The 16,649-nt window shown below is 44.5% G+C and overlaps 1 long non-coding RNA gene across 1 annotated transcript; it reads right to left on the bottom strand.

The window, feature by feature from the left end:
• Positions 1-596: 596 nt before the first annotated feature.
• LOC127928944 (uncharacterized) lies at positions 597-7,750 on the bottom strand. The gene is made up of 3 exons (XR_008132968.1): positions 7,481-7,750; positions 1,802-1,915; positions 597-685 (listed from the first exon to the last, which is right to left on the bottom strand). It is a non-coding gene; the product is annotated as an uncharacterized LOC127928944 (long non-coding RNA).
• Between the last annotated feature and the right edge of the window lie 8,899 nt (positions 7,751-16,649).

Here is a 16,649-nt window from a genome sequence, read left to right as displayed (position 1 = left end):
AACAGTATCCACCTCACACACATGGTTATGGGTTTAACAACAGTATCCACCTCACACACATGGTTATGGGTTTAACAACAGTATCCACCTCACACACATGGTTATGGGTTTAACAACAGTATCCACCTCACACATGGTTATGGGTTTAACAACAGTATCCAGGTTATGGGTTTAACAACAGTATCCACCTCACACACATGGTTATGGGTTTAACAACAGTATCCACCTCACACACATGGTTATGGGTTTAACAACAGTATCCACCTCACACACATGGTTATGGGTTTAACAACAGTATCCACCTCACACACATGGTTATGGGTTTAACAACAGTATCCACCTCACACACATGGTTATGGGTTTAACAACAGTATCCACCTCACACACATGGTTATGGGTTTAACAACAGTATCCACCTCACACACATGGTTATGGGTTTAACAACAGTATCCACCTCACACACATGGTTATGGGTTTAACAACAGTATCCACCTCACACACATGGTTATGGGTTTAACAACAGTATCCACCTCACACACATGGTTATGGGTTTAACAACAGTATCCACCTCACACACAACAGTATTATGGGTTTAACAACAGTATCCACCTCACACACATGGTTATGGGTTTAACAACAGTATCCACCTCACACACATGGTTATGGGTTTAACAACAGTATCTACCTCACACACATGGTTATGGGTTTAACAACAGTATCCCTCACACACATGGTTATGGGTTTAACAACAGTATCCACCTCACACACATGGTTATGGGTTTAACAACAGTATCCACCTCACACACATGGTTATGGGTTTAACAACAGTATCCACCTCACACACATGGTTATGGGTTTAACAACAGTATCCACCTCACACACATGGTTATGGGTTTAACAACAGTATCCACCTCACACACATGGTTATGGGTTTAACAACAGTATCCACCTCACACACATGGTTATGGGTTTAACAACAGTATCCACCTCACACACATGGTTATGGGTTTAACAACAGTATCCACCTCACACACATGGTTATGGGTTTAACAACAGTATCCACCTCACACACATGGTTATGGGTTTAACAACAGTATCCACCTCACACACATGGTTATGGGTTTAACAACAGTATCCACCTCACACACATGGTTATGGGTTTAACAACAGTATCCACCTCACACACATGGTTATGGGTTTAACAACAGTATCCACACATGGTTACACACATGGTTATGGGTTTAAACAGTATCCACCTCACACACATGGTTATGGGTTTAACAACAGTATCCACCTCACACACATGGTTATGGGTTTAACAACAGTATCCACCAACAGTATCACACACATGGTTATGGGTTTAACAACAGTATCCACCTCACACACATGGTTATGGGTTTAACAACAGTATCCACCTCACACACATGGTTATGGGTTTAACAACAGTATCCACCTCACACACATGGTTATGGGTTTAACAACAGTATCCACCTCACACACATGGTTATGGGTTTAACAACAGTATCCACCTCACAACAGTATCCACCTATCCACACACATGGTTATGGGTTTAACAACAGTATCCACCTCACACACATGGTTATGGGTTTAACAACAGTATCCACCTCACACACATGGTTATGGGTTTAACAACAGTATCCACCTCACACACATGGTTATGGGTTTAACAACAGTATCCACCTCACACACATGGTTATGGGTTTAACAACAGTATCCACCACACATGGTTATGGGTTTAACAACAGTATCACATGGTTATGGGTTTAACAACAGTATCCACCTCACACACATGGTTATGGGTTTAACAACAGTATCCACCTCACACACATGGTTATGGGTTTAACAACAGTATCTACCTCACACACATGGTTATGGGTTTAACAACAGTATCCACCTCACACACATGGTTATGGGTTTAACAACAGTATCCACCTCACACACATGGTTATGGGTTTAACAACAGTATCCACCTCACACACATGGTTATGGGTTTAACAACAGTATCCACCTCACACACATGGTTATGGGTTTAACAACAGTATCCACCTCACACACATGGTTATGGGTTTAACAACAGTATCCACCTCACACACATGGTTATGGGTTTAACAACAGTATCCAGTATCCCTCACACACATGGTTATGGGTTTAACAACAGTATCCACCTCACACACATGGTTATGGGTTTAACAACAGTATCCACCTCACCTGGTTATGGGTTTAACAACAGTATCACCTCACACACATGGTTATGGGTTTAACAACAGTATCCACCTCACACACATGGTTATGGGTTTAACAACAGTATCCACCTCACACACATGGTTATGGGTTTAACAACAGTATCCACCTCACACACATGGTTATGGGTTTAACAACAGTATCCACCTCACACACATGGTTATGGGTTTAACAACAGTATCCACCTCACACACATGGTTATGGGTTTAACAACAGTATCCACCTCACACACATGGTTATGGGTTTAACAACAGTATCCACCTCACACACATGGTTATGGGTTTAACAACAGTATCCACCTTATGGGTTTAACACACACATGGTTATGGGTTTAACAACAGTATCCACCTCACACACAACAGTGGGTTATGGGTTTAACAACAGTATCTACCTCACACACATGGTTATGGGTTTAACAACAGTATCCACCTCACACACATGGTTATGGGTTTAACAACAGTATCCACCTCACACACATGGTTATGGGTTTAACAACAGTATCCACCTCACACACATGGTTATGGGTTTAACAACAGTATCCACCTCACACACATGGTTATGGGTTTAACAACAGTATCACCTCATGGTTATGGGTTTAACAACAGTATCACCTCACACACATGGTTATGGGTTTAACAACAGTATCCACCTCACACACATGGTTATGGGTTTAACAACAGTATCCACCTCACACACATGGTTATGGGTTTAACAACAGTATCCACCTCACACACATGGTTATGGGTTTAACAACAGTATCCACCTCACACACATGGTTATGGGTTTAACAACAGTATCCACCTCACACACATGGTTATGGGTTTAACAACAGTATGGGTTTAACAACAGTATCCACCTCACACACATGGTTATGGGTTTAACAACAGTATCCACCTCACACACATGGTTATGGGTTTAACAACAGTATCCACCTCACACACATGGTTATGGGTTTAACAACAGTATCCACCTCACACACATGGTTATGGGTTTAACAACAGTATCCACCTCACACACATGGTTATGGGTTTAACAACAGTATCCACCTCACACACATGGTTATGGGTTTAACAACAGTATCCACCTCACACACATGGTTATGGGTTTAACAACAGTATCCACCTCACACACATGGTTATGGGTTTAACAATCAGTATGGGTTTACCAACAGTATCCACCTCACACATGGTTATGGGTTTAACAACAGTATCCACCTCACACACATGGTTATGGGTTTAACAACAGTATCCACCTCACACACATGGTTATGGGTTTAACAACAGTATCCACCTCACACACATGGTTATGGGTTTAACAACAGTATCCACCTCACACACATGGTTATGGGTTTAACAACAGTATCCACCTCACACACATGGTTATGGGTTTAACAACAGTTTAACATGGTTATGGGTTTAACAACAGTATCCACCTCACACACATGGTTATGGGTTTAACAACAGTATCCACCTCACACACATGGTTATGGGTTTAACAACAGTATCCACCTGACACACATGGTTATGGGTTTAACAACAGTATCCACCTCACACACATGGTTATGGGTTTAACAACAGTATCCACCTGACACACATGGTTATGGGTTTAACAACAGTATCCACCTCACACACATGGTTATGGGTTTAACAACAGTATCCACCTCACACACATGGTTATGGGTTTAACAACAGTATCCACCTCACACACATGGTTATGGGTTTAACAACAGTATCCACCTCACACACATGGTTATGGGTTTAACAACAGTATCCACCTCACACACATGGTTATGGGTTTAACAACAGTATCCACAACAGTATCCACACACACATGGTTATGGGTTTAACTCACACACATGGTTATGGGTTTAACAACAGTATCCACCTCACACACATGGTTATGGGTTTAACAACAGTATCACCTCACACACATGGTTATGGGTTTAACAACAGTATCCACCTCACACACATGGTTATGGGTTTAACAACAGTATCCACCTCACACATGGTTATGGGTTTAACAACAGTATCCACCTCACACACATGGTTTTTAACAACAGTATCCACCTCACACACATGGTTATGGGTTTAACAACAGTATCCACCTCACACACATGGTTATGGGTTTAACAACAGTATCCACCTCAACACACACACACATGGTTATGGGTTTAACAACAGTATCCACCTCACACACATGGTTATGGGTTTAACAACAGTATCCACCTCACACACATGGTTATGGGTTTAACAACAGTATCCACCTCACACACATGGTTATGGGTTTAACAACAGTATCCACCTCACACACATGGTTATGGGTTTAACAACAGTATCCACCTCACACACGTGGTTATGGGTTTAACAACAGTATCCACCTCACACACATGGTTATGGGTTTAACAACAGTATCCACCTCACACATGGTTATGGGTTTAACAACAGTATCTACCTCACACACATGGTTATGGGTTTAACAACAGAAGACACCTCACACACATGGTTATGGGTTTAACAACAGTATCCACCTCACACACATGGTTATGGGTTTAACAACAGTATCCACCTCACACACATGGTTATGGGTTTAACAACAGTATCCACCTCACACACATGGTTATGGGTTTAACAACAGTATCCACCTCACACACATGGTTATGGGTTTAACAACAGTATCCACCTCACACACATGGTTATGGGTTTAACAACAGTATCCACCTCACACACATGGTTATGGGTTTAACAACAGTATCCACCTCACACACATGGTTATGGGTTTAACAACAGTATCCACCTCACACACATGGTTATGGGTTTAACAACAGTATCCACCTCACACACATGGTTATGGGTTTAACAACAGTATCCACCTCACACACATGGTTATGGGTTTAACAACAGTATCACACACATGGTTATGGGTTTAACAACAGTATCCACCTCACACACATGGTTATGGGTTTAACAACAGTATCCACCTCACACACATGGTTATGGGTTTAACAACAGTATCCACCTCACACACATGGTTATGGGTTTAACAACAGTATCACCTCACACACATGGTTATGGGTTTAACAACAGTATCCACCTCACACACATGGTTATGGGTTTAACATCCACCTCACAGGTTATCAACAGTATCCACACACATGGTTATGGGTTTAACAACAGTATCCACCTCACACACATGGTTATGGGTTTAACAACAGTATCCACCTCACACACATGGTTATGGGTTTAACAACAGTATCCACCTGGTTATGGGTTTAACACACACATGGTTATGGGTTTAACAACAGTATCCACCTCACACACATGGTTATGGGTTTAACAACAGTTATCAACACCCTCACACACATGGTTATGGGTTTAACAACAGTATCCACCTCACACACATGGTTATGGGTTTAACAACAGTATCCACCTCACACACATGGTTATGGGTTTAACAACAGTATCCACCTCACACACATGGTTATGGGTTTAACAACAGTATCCACCTGGTTTAACACACATGGTTATGGGTTTAACAACAGTATCCACCTCACACACATGGTTATGGGTTTAACAACAGTATCACACATGGTTATGGGTTTAACTCCACCTCACACACATGGTTATGGGTTTAACAACAGTATCCACCTCACACACATGGTTATGGGTTTAACAACAGTATCCACCTATCCACCTCACATGGTTATGGGTTTAACAACAGTATCCACCTCACACACAACAGTGGTTATGGGTTTAACAACAGTATCCACCTCACACACATGGTTATGGGTTTAACAACAGTATCCACCTCACACACATGGTTATGGGTTTAACAACAGTATCCACCTCACACACATGGTTATGGGTTTAACAACAGTATCCACACTCAACAACAGTATCCACCTGGTGGTTATGGGTTTAACAACAGTATCCACCTCACACACATGGTTATGGGTTTAACAACAGTATCCACCTCACACACATGGTTATGGGTTTAACAACAGTATCCACCTCACACACATGGTTATGGGTTTAACAACAGTATCCACCTCACACACATGGTTATGGGTTTAACAACAGTATCCACCTCACACACATGGTTATGGGTTTAACAACAGTATCCACCTCACACACATGGTTATGGGTTTAACAACAGTATCCACCTCACACACATGGTTATGGGTTTAACAACAGTATCCACCTCACACACATGGTTATGGGTTTAACAACAGTATCCACCTCACACACATGGTTAACAACAGTATCCACCTCACACACATGGTTATGGGTTTAACAACAGTTTAACAACAGTATCCACCTCACACACATGGTTATGGGTTTAACAACAGTATCCACCTCACACACATGGTTATGGGTTTAACAACAGTATCCACCTCACACACATGGTTATGGGTTTAACAACAGTATCCACCTCACACACATGGTTATGGGTTTAACAACAGTATCCACCTCACACACATGGTTATGGGTTTAACAACAGTATCCACCTCACACACATGGTTATGGGTTTAACAACAGTATCCACCTCACACACATGGTTATGGGTTTAACACATGGTTATGGGTTTAACAACAGTATCCACCTCACACACATGGTTATGGGTTTAACAACAGTATCCACCTCACACACATGGTTATGGGTTTAACAACAGTATCCACCTCACACACATGGTTATGGGTTTAACAACAGTATCCACCTCACACACATGGTTATGGGTTTAACAACAGTATCCACCTCACACACATGGTTATGGGTTTAACAACAGTATCCACCTCACACACATGGTTATGGGTTTAACAACAGTATCCACCTCACACACATGGTTATGGGTTTAACAACAGTATCCACCTCACACACATGGTTATGGGTTTAACAACACCTCACACACATGTTATCCACCCTCACACACATGGTTATGGGTTTAACAACAGTATCCACCTCACACACACATGGTTATGGTTATGTTTAACAACAGTATCCACCTCACACACATGGTTATGGGTTTAACAACAGTATCCACCTCACACACATGGTTATGGGTTTAACAACAGTATCCACCTCACACACATGGTTATGGGTTTAACAACAGTATCCACCTCACACACATGGTTATGGGTTTAACAACAGTATCCACACACATGGTTATGGGTTTAACAACAGTATCCACCTCACATGGTTATGGGTTTAACAACAGTATCCACCTCACACACATGGTTATGGGTTTAACAACAGTATCTACCTCACACACATGGTTATGGGTTTAACAACAGTATCCACCTCACACACATGGTTATGGGTTTAACAACAGTATCCACCTCACACACATGGTTATGGGTTTAACAACAGTATCCACCTCACACACATGGTTATGGGTTTAACAACAGTATCTACCTCACACACATGGTTATGGGTTTAACAACAGTATCTACCTCACACACATGGTTATGGGTTTAACAACAGTATCCACCTCACACACATGGTTATGGGTTTAACAACAGTATCCACCTGACACACATGGTTATGGGTTTAACAACAGTATCCACCTCACACACATGGTTATGGGTTTAACAACAGTATCCACCTGACACACATGGTTATGGGTTTAACAATAGAAGACATCCGTATCATATCAGATACAGAGTTGAAATGTATTCCATTTTGAGTTTGTATCCCAATATTACACTTTATATACATCATACAACACTGAAATATAACAAACCGTTTAACATAAAAACACCGTATTTTAGGCGTTTAAAAAAACTAACATTTATTGATTAATTATAAAAATGAAGAATAATATTAATAATATTCCACCCATGAGGCCACTAGAGGGCGATTTGGTCACCTGACTGCAAGACAGGGCTACCTGCGAAACTGCATCTGTCTTAATGTGTGTTGGAGTTCATTTAGCCTATATGCACATCCCAGGTAATCTATCTTCAATTCACCCCTAGTTCAGCTAGTCGTCTATCTGATTAGTTTTGGTAAGACATTTATATGAGGATTAAGAGGAGCTTGCCTCCTGGGATGTAATACATGACCCTATAAAACTACAGTCATGTCAAAGGAACATCGGAAAACGTCTAACTATGTTACTCATATAACTATGAGAACTCATGTAACTATGAGAACTCATGTAACTCATGTAACTATGAGAACTCATGTAACTCATGTAACTATGAGAACTCATGTAACTCATGTAACTATGAGAACTCATGTAACTCATGTAACTATGAGAACTCATGTAACTATGAGAACTCATGTAACTATGAGAACTCATGTAACTATGAGAACTCATGTAACTCATGTAACTCATGAGAACTCATGTAACTCATGTAACTATGAGAACTCATGTAACTATGAGAACTCATGTAACTCATATAACTATGAGAACTCATGTAACTCATGTAACTATGAGAACTCATGTAACTCATGTAACTATGAGAACTCATGTAACTATGAGAACTCATGTAACTATGAGAACTCATGTAACTATGAGAACTCATGTAACTATGAGAACTCATGTAACTCATATAACTATGAGAACTCATGTAACTATGAGAACTCATGTAACTCATGTAACTATGAGAACTCATGTAACTCATGTAACTATGAGAACTCATGTAACTATGAGAACTCATGTAACTATGAGAACTCATGTAACTATGAGAACTCATGTAACTCATGTAACGATGAGAGCCCTGTCCTAGATAAACATCAACGCATCAGGACACCTCAGGTCCTTGTTCTTATAATATAATGCTACATAAGGGTTGCATATTCTTATTTCTTTTTACAATACAATGTGTTTGAATTTCCTAGACTTGACGCGCATAGCGTTTTGTGGGTATGCGCGTCACCTGGCAAAAAGGCGCCAGTGGAGTGGCTACTTACGGGTCCCATCAAAACGGTTTGCGATTGTGTCTAGGAAGGTGTTCTGTGGCGCCAGACGACCCCTCGTCGCTGGCGTTCTCGACCGTTGAGACCCTCTCCGGTCTCGGCGATTCGAGGCATCGGTCTCCGCTGCGACGAAACCTGGCAAAAATCTGGAAGCCCCGGGCGCGCCCCCGAGCCCCTGTAGGAGCGCGCCGATCCGAGATCCTCGGGTCTCCACTTTTAGACCGCGGGGTTGACCACTCAAATGGTCACAAACAAAGAGAAGAAGGAAAGTAATATCCGATTGTTGTGGGTGGTTGCCAGATGATGAATGGTAGGCAGTGTTTGACTACATTTGTGAACTGGAACACACGAGGAATGTTAACGGCTGCAACGTGCGCCTCGCTGCATAAGTGCTGCTGCGCTCTGCATAAGTGCTGCTGCATAAGTGCTGCTGCGCTCTGCTCCTCGATGTTACATACCTAGCCTAGGTCTGCTTCTCTCTCGCTCTCTCTCCCTCTCTCTCTTATATCCTGTACTCTTTCTCTCTTTCTCTCTCTCTCCTCTTATATCATGTACTCTTTCTCTCTCTTCAGACACACAGGCAGGTATGAGGATAAGACCAATGGGTAATGCAGTTCTCCATCAAAACATGTGACTTTGGAGAAAGTTTCATTTACATTTTCACATTAAGTCGTTTCTCTTATCTTTCAAAAGCAAATTACAGTAAATTAATATACAATCATATACAATGAAAGGCTATGAAGGCTTATCCGATTGTTTTTCCATGAGCATAAATAATTTCTAGACAACTGAACGTTCATAGCTTGTGGTGTCTGCATTTCGTCATCTTATTATTTTTTAGATGGAGTGGAGCGCCCTCTAGTGACTGTTGTTTGAAAGACCGTAGATCTCGATGGCGCTTTATCAAGCACTGGCTCTATTTACATCTACATAGAGCCAAGATCGAGTCTTTGTGCTTTTATTTCCTGATATAATGAGTTGTGCCAAAAGCTTGTATAAAGCGGAAGGGTTCAATACCCTGCGTCATGTATGGCTCTCAAAAAGGTTCTATATAGAACTGCAAAGAGCCCTTATTTTTGTTGCAGTGTACTATATTTGTTACACTTTACTTATATCAGATCATGCTATTGAATAGTAGCATGTTTAAAATATATATTTTGTAGATCATTTGTTATAAAATAAATCTAAGACTGTGTCTGTCTGACTGTGTCTGCTACTGGAGGTGTCGACAACTGATGGGTAATAAGGAGAAGGGTTAGCCTGCCATCTAGTGGTGAAGATAAACTATACATGGATGATTCAACGAGCTGTCGAAGAAAACTATAAATGAATGATTCAACTAGCGGCAGAATAAAACTGGGAATGGACAGCATAGTCAAATAACAGTCAGACTCAACTCATTGTACCTCAATTCCTCGCATTCCAGCTCCACCCCTCCTGCTCGAGCGTATCCGAGGAGGGCCTCTCCCCGTTCAGACGTTCTCCGATACGAGAAGGGTGCGAGGAGAGAGGACACAAAAAAGCGAGGGAAGATCCATTGAGAAAGTGACTCGGTGATTCACAGTTTGATGAAACGAGCTGAATAAAACCTGATAGACATAGAATTGAACAAACACTAGTTAGTCTTTCTTCATAAAAAAAAAGTGAACTGCACTAACAGATATGATTCAACTTAACAAGTGTTTAAAGTTGATTAGTTGAATATGACGAATTACTACTGGGTTGGAACAAGAGTAGCAGCTGACTACAGGACCGCCTCTGGGAGCAGTTGGAGTGGTCGATTATTGACCCGTGTGCTGTGTGTCCACCTTACTACCACACGGTGGAGCTGTTTGTTCATAGTCAGATCCATAGCCATCACAGGGCATTGACAGCGGAAACTAGATTTAAAAAGCAGGAGAAAGGACTTACATGAGACAATATGTGACAATATGTGTGTATATGTAACTATTACAGTATTTAGTTATGCAAAGTACAACGTAACTGCAAACTGGCCCTCTTAAATATGTATGTGTGTTAATTGACTTACTACTAGATACCTTATACTCTTTTACCACATTAACAAATGTGTTACAATAAATCTGATACAATAAACACCCAGCACATCCTTACAAATCCCAAGGAGCTTTTGGTTGGATTGTATTGTCTGTTACTCATGTGTGTGTAGTTGGATTTTATTGTCTGTTACTCATGTGTGTGTGTGTGTGTGTGTGTGTGTGTGTGTGTGTGTGTGTGTGTGTGTGTGTGTGTGTGTGTGTGTGTGTGTGTGTGTGTGTGTGTGTGTGTGTGTGTGTGTGTGTGTGTGTGTGTGTGTGTGTGTGTGTTCGGCTTGCATTGTCTTGTAACTCATGTGTGTGTGTGTTAGTGTGTGCATGTGTGCATGTGTGTGTGTGTGTGTGTGCATCTTCAGTCAGGAACAGAGGAGGTTCCTGCACCTGTTTCTATGGAGACCCCTTTACAATTGGTGTACTCATCAAAACCAACCCAGAGGTGAGGTAGAGGAGCCTTTGTGCTGAAGAGCACAGAACATAAAAACACTGGACAGATGAAAGACTAGCCAGCCTACAAACAACACTAATGTAGACAGTGGAGGTGGGCAGAATGAAAGACTAGGGGGAGCAGAGAGAGAGAGACAGTGTCCACTACCCACCCTACCAACACCTCTCTCAACCTCAGTGTCCACTACCCACCCTACCAACACCCCTCTCAACCTCAGTGTCCACTACCCACCCTACCAACACCCCTCTCAACCTCAGTGTCCACTACCCACCCTACCAACACCCCTCTCAACCTCAGTGTCCACTACCCACCCTACCAACACCCCTCTCAACCTCCTCAGTGTCCACTACCCACCCTACCAACACCCCTCTCAACCTCAGTGTCCACTACCCACCCTACCAACACCCCTCTCAACCTCAGTGTCCACTACCCACCCTACCAACACCCCTCTCAACCTCAGTGTCCACTACCCACCCTACCAACACCCCTCTCAACCTCAGTGTCCACTCAACCTCAGTGTCCACTACCCACCCTACCAACACCCCTCTCAACCTCAGTGTCCACTACCCACCCTACCAACACCCCTCTCAACCTCAGTGTCCACTACCCACCCTACCAACACCCCTCTCAACCTCAGTGTCCACTACCCACCCTACCAACACCCCTCTCAACCTCAGTGTCCACTACCCACCCTACCAACACCCCTCTCAACCTCAGTGTCCACTACCCACCCTACCAACACCCCTCTCAACCTCAGTGTCCACTACCCACCCTACCAACACCCCTCTCAACCTCAGTGTCCACTACCCACCCTACCAACACCCCTCTCAACCTCAGTGTCCACTACCCACCCTACCAACACCCCTCTCAACTTCAGTGTCCACTACCCACCCTACCAACACCCCTCTCAACCTCTTGATTGTCATTGACAGTCAATACAAAAGAACCTTGTTTTAGCCCAATAGATTTGCATGTCATCCCCATTCACATGTATGTCCCCTGCAGGCTCTACAGCTGGAGCCCAGGCAGCCGTTACAATACCAACAATACCCCCGGAGAGGAACTCAATTGGGGCTGAATCCCACCTATTAGCCCCTCATTAGAGACAGCTTTTCTTAAACACACCAAGACAATGAGAGTGGCAGGGGAGGGGGAGATGATTCTTGTATTGCTACTGTTTAGTTGTGTGTTGGTCTTCTCAAGCAGAAACCAGGGGGGCTTATGTTTCTCCTGGTGGTCAGTGAGCCCACAGAAAAAAACAATCACTGTTGAAAAATGCCTCTCTCTCTCAATTCAATTCAATTCAAGGGCTTTATTGGCATGGGAAACATGTGTTAACATTGCCAAAGCAAGTGAGGCAGATAATATATAAAATGAATATATAAAGTGAAATAAACAATACAAATTAACAGTAAACATCACACATACAGAAGTTTCAAAACAATAAAGACATTACAAATGTCATATTATATATATATATATACAGTGTTGGAATGATGTACAAATGGTTAAAGAACACAAGGGAAAATAAATAAGCATAAATATGTGTTGTATTTACAATGGTGTTTGTTCTTCACTGGTTGCTCTTTTCTTGTGGCAACAGGTCACAAATGTTGCTGCTGTGATGTCACACTGTGGTATTTCAACCAGTAGATATGGGAGTTTATCAAAATTGGGTTTGTTTTTGAATTCTTTGTGGATCTGTGTAATCTGAGGGAAATATGTCTCTCTAATATGGTCATACATTGGGCAGGAGGTTAGGAAGTGCCGCTCAGTTTCCACCTCATTTTGTGGGCAGTGAGCACATAGCCTGTCTTCTCTTGAGAGCCATGTCTGTCTACGGCGGCCTATATTTGTAGCGTGTAGCGTGTAGCGTGTAGTGTGTAGTGTGTGTATTTCCTATTTTCTTTTTTATACTGAACTAAAATATTAACGGAACATTTAACGTGTTGGTCCCATGTTCCATGAACTGAAATTAAAACCTCTCTCTCCCATAACAATTCCCCAGGGAAAGAGAGAGGGAGAGTCCTGTGTGTCTACCACAGCCCCCACACAGCCCCTCCACCCCCTGCCTGCAGCTGATTGGCAGTGACCATGTTTGCATTTAGGCCTGATTCAGGAGTGACCTGCTTGCTCTTAATTACCACACTTGAGGAACTTGATGACACAGGAATCTGCCAAATGTCAAATTAGTACAACAACAAAACAAAGAGGGCCTCCTCCTGTCCTCCGCCTCCTCCTCCTCCTCCTCCTCCTCCTCCTCCTCCTCCTCCTCCCCTCCTCCTCCCCCTGTCCTCCTCCTCCTCCCTCCTCCTCCTCCTCCCTCCCTGTCCTCCTCCTCCTCCTCCTCCTCCTCCTCCCCTCCTCCTCCTCCTCCTCCTCCTCCTCCTCCTCCTCCTCCTCCTCCTCCTCCTCCTCCTCCTCCTCCTCCTCCTCCCCTCCTCCTCCTCCCCCTCCCTCCTCCTCCCTCCTCCTCCCTCCTCCTCCTCCTCCTCCTCCTCCCTCCTCCTCCTCCTCTCCCTCCTCCTCCTCCTCCTCCTCCTCCTCCTCCTCCTCCTCCTCCTCCTCCTCCCCTCCTCCTCCTCCTCCTCCTCCTGTCCTCCTCCTGTCCTCCTCCTCCTCCTGTCCTCCTCCTCCTCTCCCTGTCCTCCTCCTCTCCCTGTCCTCCTCCTCCCCTGTCCTCCTCCTCCTCCTCCTCCTCCTCCTCCTCCCTCCTCTCCCTCCTCCTCCCTCTCCCTACCTCTCTCCCCATTCTCCCTCCCTCTCCCTACCTCTCTCCCCATTCTCCCTCCTCCTCCTCCTCTCCTCCCCCTGTCCTCCTCCTCCTCCTCCTCCTCCTCTCCTCCCCCTGTCCTCCTCCTCCTCTCCTCCCCCTGTCCTCCTCCTCCTCCTCTCCTCCCCCTGTCCTCCTCCTCCTCCTCTCCTCCCCCTGTCCTCCTCCTCCTTCTCCTCTCCTCCCCCTGTCCTCCTCCTCCTCCTCCTCCTCCTCCTCCTCTCCCTCCTCTCTTTCCCCTGTCCTCCTCCTCTCCTCCCCCTGTCCTCCTCCTCCTCCTGTCCTCCTCCCCTGTCCTCCTCCTCTCCTCCCCCTGTCCTCCTCCTCTCCTCCCCCGTCCTCCTCCTCCTCCCCTCCTCGTCCCCCTGTCCTCCTCCTCTCCTCCCCCTGTCCTCCTCCTCCTCCCCTCCTCATCCCCCTGTCCTCCTCCTCTCCTCCTCTCCTCCCCCTGTCCTCCTCCTCCTCCTCCTCTCCCTGTTCTCCTCCTCCTTCTCCTCCTCCTCCTCTCCCTGGCCTCTCCTCCTCCTCCTCACCTGTCCTTCTTCTCTCCCCCTGTCCTCCTCCTCCTGTCCTCCTGTCCTCCTCTGATCCCAGCATCAGGCAGGCCAGGTGAGTCCCCTTACTGAGGGGAGAGAGGCTGTAGGGGTTGTTGCTGTTCTCTACTCAAGCTGAAGCTTTGGGAAACTGATTTTTAGAAACACACATTTGCAACACCAAAAACACAGCGTTTTGTGTGTGTGTGTGTGTGTGTGTGTGTATCTGTTCATATGAGTGTGCATGTATGTTCATATTCAAAGAAATATAAGCCTTTTCAGATGTTATCAAAAGCAAACATTTCAGTGGTGAATCTATGCATCTGATCAAACCATTTGTACAACACTATGGTTTAATGTACCTGATGCCTTGGCGTCTAATGGCTGTCCCTGTACACATACAAACATACATGTGATGTGGAACCTTTTACAGAAATAACAGGATGCCGGGTTTTAAGGCCTCATCAAAGATGAATTCAAAGGCTTCTTATTCATGGAGGCTCGAAGAAAGAGGAGAGAGAAGAAAGGAGAAACCACTTGAAGGGTCTGGCCCTCCAACTAACAATGCTTAGACTAAGGTTGGATTGGAGGGGAATGGAGGAGGTGGTACTGAAGGTAATGTATGGAAGGAGGAGGGGGGGAAGGAAGTGGTACTGAAGGTAATGTATGGAAGGAGGAGGGGGGAGGCACTGAAGGTAATGTATGGAAGAAGGAGGGGGGGGGGAGTGGTACTGAAGGTAATGTATGGAAGGAGGAGGGGGGAAGTGGTACTGAAGGTAATGTATGGAAGGAGGAGGGGGAGGAAGTGGTACTGAAGGTAATGTATGGAAGGAGGAGGGGGGGAGTGGTACTGAAGGTAATGTATGGAAGGAGGAGGGGGAAGGGAAGTGGTACTGAAGGTAATGTATGGAAGGAGGAGGGGGAGGAAGTGGTACTGAAGGTAATGTATGGAAGGAGGAGGAAGGGGGGGAAGTGGTACTGAAGGTAATGTATGGAAGGAGGAGGGGGAAGGAAGTGGTACTGAAGGTAATGTATGGAAGGAGGAGGGGGAAGGAAGTGGTACTGAAGGTAATGTATGGAAGGAGGAGGGGGGAGAAGTGGTACTGAAGGTAATGTATGGAAGGAGGAGGGGGGAGTGGTACTGAAGGTAATGTATGGAAGGAGGAGGGGGGGTGGTACTGAAGGTAATGTATGGAAGGAGGAGGGGGGAGGAAGTGGTACTGAAGGTAATGTATGGAAGGAGGAGGGGGGGAGTGGTACTGAAGGTAATGTATGGAAGGAGGAGGGGGAAGGAAGTGGTACTGAAGGTAATGTATGGAAGGAGGAGGGGGGAGGAAGTGGTACTGAAGGTAATGTATGGAAGGAGGAGGGGGGGAAGTGGTACTGAAAGTAAGGTATGGAAGGAGGAGGGGGGAGGATGGGAGGGAGCGAGTTGTTATGGGATACGGGGGATGTTTAAATCAAAGGTTTACACTACAGCGTCGCTCCAACATCAAAGCTTGCCCTCTCTTCTCTTGTTACTCTGGGAAGTCCCCCCCATCTTTCCCCTCCCTCTCCCTGCCAAACTGTTCCTCCTGTTCTTCAGTTAGAGCGCAGTTGCATCAAAGCGTCATCTTCGAGAAACTTAATTTGGTACTTTTATTTCAGTATTTCAGTGACCCTGGT

Source organism: Oncorhynchus keta, unplaced genomic scaffold (genome assembly GCF_023373465.1).
Source record: "Oncorhynchus keta strain PuntledgeMale-10-30-2019 unplaced genomic scaffold, Oket_V2 Un_scaffold_5147_pilon_pilon, whole genome shotgun sequence".
Lineage (NCBI taxonomy): Eukaryota > Metazoa > Chordata > Actinopteri > Salmoniformes > Salmonidae > Oncorhynchus > Oncorhynchus keta.
The sequence above is the reverse complement of the archived record's forward strand: the minus strand, read 5'-3'. Positions and strand labels throughout refer to the sequence as shown.